This window comes from Colletes latitarsis, chromosome 14, assembly GCF_051014445.1.
Source record: "Colletes latitarsis isolate SP2378_abdomen chromosome 14, iyColLati1, whole genome shotgun sequence".
NCBI classification, from domain to species: domain Eukaryota; kingdom Metazoa; phylum Arthropoda; class Insecta; order Hymenoptera; family Colletidae; genus Colletes; species Colletes latitarsis.
The window spans coordinates 7,159,641-7,165,086 of record NC_135147.1 but is presented as its reverse complement, the minus strand read 5'-3'; positions in this window follow the sequence as shown (position 1 = coordinate 7,165,086).

The following is a 5,446-nucleotide window of genomic DNA, read 5'->3' as shown; positions in this document are numbered from 1 at the left end:
GAGAAAAGCTCGTCTACTCGGTTGTGCGCGTCAGTGAGATCGTAGGTAACGAATCTCATCGACCAGAAAGAGAAGAATATACAGTCCACTAGCTAGAGCGCTAGATAGCCAGCCAGCACTCCCCTCCAAGCACACCAGACTATCGCTGGAGCGCGAGATACAGCTGAGGAGCGCGCGATTGTTGACTTGTCCGCAAATGTATTTATTAGGCGGATTCTTTTGTTTCAGAAAGCCTCCGCAGTGAAAATTAGAAAATAGGAGACAAAAAAGAGGAGACGGGGACAGAGTGCGAGCCACCCTCCAATCATTCTTTTTTTAGTTTCTTGTTTTTCTCTTATAATTTTATAAAGAGTTCATTTATATTATTGTAAAAAATAAATTTATTGAAGAACTTGTAACAATTTCTCTCCCTGACTGTTTCCTCATCCGGACTCACGTTAAAGTCCCATAGTACTTTAACAATACCGGTAGCCTACTAGCTTACCGCTTGCTTACTAGCATACTGCTTCCTTACTAGCGCCCTGCTCGCTTACTAGCTCACTGCTTGCTTACTAGCCTACTGCTTGCTTACTAGCTTGCTGCCTACTGTCTAGCGTACTGCTTGCTTACTAGCATACTGCTTTCTTACTAGGCTGATGCTTGCTTACTAGCTTACTTGTTTCTTACTAGTTTACTGCTTGCTTACTAGCATACAGCTTCTTTACTAGCTTCCTGCTCGCTTACCAGCTCACTGCGTGCTTACTAGCTTACAGCTTGCTTACTATCTTGCTGCCTGCTTTCTAGCCTTCTCCTTGCTTTCCAGCTTACTGGTTGCTAACTTGCTAATTGCTTACTCACTAGCTTAATTGTAGCATACTAGCATAGCGGTTGCTTACTAGCTTACTGCTTGCATACTATCTTACTGCTCGCTTACTATCTAACTGGTTTCTTACTAACCTGCTCCTTGCTTTCTAGCGAACTGCTTGCTTACGAGTTTGCTGCTTGCTCTCAAGCTTTTTTTTTTTTTTTTTTTTTTTTTTTTTGTCGTGGGGAAAATCTTCGAAAGACACCCTCCCACCTCTTTGGGGAGAGGCGGGAGGGTTGTGTGGGATTCCCCGCGCCCGTAGAATGACGGGCGCGGGACCTACCCACTAAAAACCCCACGGTGACCCTTCCGCACGATTTGGGAGGATACCGGGAATCGCTCGAAGCATTCTTCCGGTATCCTCCCCGTGCCCGCGCTTTGCGCCCATCCCCGGGGGGGACAAACGGTCCCCCCGGTAGACACACTGTCTCATAGCGGCAGGACGGGGTCACTCCATCCCGCCGCCATCCGTCCCGGGGCCGCATTTAGTGGCGCGCTGCGAGCCCCAACTCGCAACCGCCTGCGACCCCTTGCTCTCAAGCTTACTGCTTGCATACTAGTTAATTGCTTTCTTACCAGCATAATGCTTGCTTACTAGCTTAGTGGTTGCATACTACATTTCTACTTGCTTACTAGCATACTGCTTCCTTACTAGCTCCCTGCTGACGTACTAGCTCAGTTCATGCTTACTAGCTTATTGATTGCTTACAAGCTTACTGCTTGCTTACAAGCTTATTGCTTGCTTACTATCTTACTGCTTCCTTACTAGCTTCCTCCCCGCTTACTAGCTCACAGCTTGCAGACAAGCTAACTGCTTTCTTACTACCTAAATACTTTCTTACCAGCTTAATGCTTGCTTACTAGCTTACTGGTTGCTTACTAGCTTACTGCTTCCTTACTAGCTTATTTATTGCTTACAAGCTTACTGCTTGCTTACTAGCTCTCTGCTTGCATGCCAGCCTACTGCTTGCTTACTAGCTAACAGCTTTCTTACCAGCTTACTGCTTTCTTACTAGCTTACTGGTTGCTTATTAGCTTACTCCTTGCATTCTAGCATACTGCGTCCTTACTAGCAGCCTGCTGACATACTAGCTCACTGCTTGCTTTCTGGCTTACTGCTTGCTTACTAGCTTACTGCTTTCTTCCAAGCTCACTACTTGCTTACTAACTTACTACTTGCTTACTAGCTTACTACTTCCTTACTAGCTACTAGCTCTCTTACCAGTATACTGCTTGCTTACCAGATTACTGCTTTGTGACTATCTCGCTGCTCGCATACTAGCTCACTGCTTGCTTTCTAGTACAGTGCTTGCTATCCAGCTTACTGCTTGCTTGCTAGCATACAGCTTGGTTAATAGCTGACTGCTTTCTTACTAGCCTTCTGCTTGCTTTCTAGCGTAGTGCTTGCTTATCAGCTTGCTGCTTGCTTTCTAGCTTACTGCTTGCTTACTAGCATACTGCTTCCTTACTAGCTTCCTCCTCGCTTACTAGCTTGCTGCTTGCTTACTAGCTTACTGGTTGCTTGTTAGCCTTGTGCTTGCTTACTTGCATTCTGCTCCCATACTAGCTCCCTGCTCGCTTACTAGCTTACTGCTTGTGTTTAAATATCGCATTAATTCGAGGTGTTTGAACATAGCATAAAATTCGTTAAGCAGTGTTGTTTTCGAGGTACGTAACCGACCAGAGGACTCTCGGTCGCGGCTTTCGTTAGGCGACGCAATGTAGACTAGAGAAACCATAATTTTCGGGTTTTTACAGAAAGTCACGCGATCGACCAAGTAACGTAGGAGCTCGAACAATGAGTTCAACGTACGCGTGCAGAGAAAAGTTACGTTTATACGTTAGAAAATGTCGGACGAAAGACACGGCGACAGCGCCGCGTTTCGAAGGATTCCCCCTCTAACGCGTAACTTTTGGCAGCTCGTGCTCGTCCGTCACTCTTAATCAGGATCCTGCCGGGAGCACATTGGTAAACGATCACGCTCCGCAGAATTCCCAAAATCTCCGAATCGCTTCGAGTTATTCGAGCCTTCGTTGAGGAAACATCTTGTGACATATCGGCTGATTCTATCGCAGATTCAAATAGTTCGAGTTATTCGAACTTTCGTTAAGCGGACAAGCGACGTATAGCCGTGGCTTTACTGGTTAGATTGCGTAAGCAAATTCATACCAGTAACCTACGTGTAATTCCGTTTGTCGAATCAGCTAGTTAATCGATTCGGTCGTGAATACGACCCGGTTAAAAGACTGTAGAATCTCGTTGGTATCACCGAGATTTCCCGTCAACAGTGAACTTCGGGTGCCGGTTGGAGCCTTACAACCACTCTCTATTCACTCTCTCCTGCGACAATCAAGAGTTGCAGTCGTGAAAGAAACGAGAATAAATCTCACTGGAACAACGGGACGATTTTAAGTCCGGCCGCCTCTCAATTACACGAAACCGGAGAAATCTCTCCGCTCTCTTAAGACAGCGGAGGAAGCTGGATACGAACCCCGATCACACAATAATAACAGAGCGATTCCCGATTTAAAAGGAACGCTCACATATACAGTCCACTAGCTTAGCTGCGTATCGCGGCGGCTGAGATTTCCGCTCCTAGTTTGTGCTTGTCGCACTCGATTCCCGCTCCTGAGAGCGACAAGCACAGACCAGGAGCGCGCGGAAAAGAGCAAGACACACAACGTGACTAACGTTCTCAGGTATTTAACGCCTAAACTCGTCTTTCTCTTTCTATCCCATACTAACGCGACGCGAGCCATCAGACCGATCGACACGAGGGTTTCTCTAGACGTCAGCCAGACGTCTGAGTTTTTTCCCCAATTTCTGCTATCGCTTGTATTTAAGAGCCAGATATAACGAAATAAACGGCTCAGTAGCATAAGGCGATCAAGCGAAGATAAAATTATAATTGTACCGCTTATTTCCCCTCAGTTCCTACCCTCGAGATCCGGACCCCCGTTATGCGAGGAATTTTCAAACACCCTCCCCCTAACAGCTTGATCACTAGCTGATTGCTTGCTTACTAGCTAACTGCTTGCTTACTAGCTTACTGATACTCTACTCGCTTACTGCTTGCTTACCAGCCCGCTAATTGCTTTCTAGCATCCTGCTTCCTTACTAGTTTCCTGCTTGCTTACTAGCATACTGGTTGCTTGCTAGCCTACGGCATGCGTACTAGCATTCTGCCCCCTTACCAGATCCCTGCTCGCTTACTAGCTTACTGCTTGCTTACTAGCTTACTGCTAACCTACTCGCTTACTGCTTGCTTACCAGCCCGCTGCTTGCTTTCTAGCATACTGCCTCCTTACTAGCTCCCTGCTTGCTCACTAGCATACTGGTTGCTTGCTAGCCTACGGCTTGCTTACTAGCATTCTGCCCCCTTACTAGATCCCTGCTCGCTTACAAACTTACTGTTCACTTACTAGCTTGCTGCTAGCATACTAGCATACTGCTAGCTTACCAGCATACTGCTTTCTTACTAGCCCACTGCTTGCTTACTAGCTCACTGCCTGCTTAGTAGCTTACTACTTCCTTACTAGCTAACAGCTTTCTTACCAGCATAATGCTTGCTTACCTGCTTACTTGTTGCTTACTAGCTCACTGCACGCTTACAAACTTACTACTTGCTTACTAGCTTGCTGCTTGCACTCTAGCTTACTGCTTGCTTACTAGCATACTGCTTTCTTACACAGCTCACTGCTTACTTACTAGCTCACTGTCTGCTTCGTAGCATACTCCTCCCTTACTAGCTCAATACTTGCTCACTAGATTACCGCTAGCATACTCGCTTACTGCATGCTTACTAGCCTGCTGCTCGCATTGCAGCATACTGCTTCCTTACTAGCATCCAGCTTCCTTACTAGCTCCCTGCTCGCTTACTAGCTCACTGCTTGCAATCTATCTTACTGCATGCCTGCTAGCATAATGCTTGCTTAATAGCTAACTGCTTTCTTACTAGCCAGCTGTTTGTTTACTAGCATACTGCTTCCTTACAAGCTTCCTGATCGCTTGCTAGCTCACACGTTCCTTACTAACTTACTGCTTGCTTACAAGCTCACCACTTCCTTACTAGCTACCTGCTTCCTTACCAGCTTTCTGCTTGCTTACTAGCTTACTGGTTACTTACTAGCTTACTGCTTGTTTAATCGCTTAATGCTCGCTTACTAGCTTGCTGCATGCTTACTAGCATACTGGTTACTTACCAGCTTACTGCATGCTTACTAGCATACTGCTCCCTTACTTGCTCCCTTACTTGCTCCCTGCTTGCTTACTAGCTCGCCGCTTGCTTTCTAGCATACTGCTTGCTTAATAGCATACTGCTTTCTACCAGCCTCATGTTTGCTTTCTAGCTTAATGTTTGCTTACTAGCCTGCAGCTTGATTTCTAGCTTACTGCTTGCTTGTCAGCAATCTGCCCCCTCACTAGAACACTGAACGCTTACTAGCTTACTGCTTCCTTACTAGCTCCCTGCTCGCTTACTAGCTCACTGCTTGCAATCTATCTTACTGCATGCCTGCTAGCATAATGCTTGCTTAATAGCTAACTGCTTTCTTACTAGCCTGCTGCTTGTTTACTATCATACTGCTTCCTTACTAGCTTCC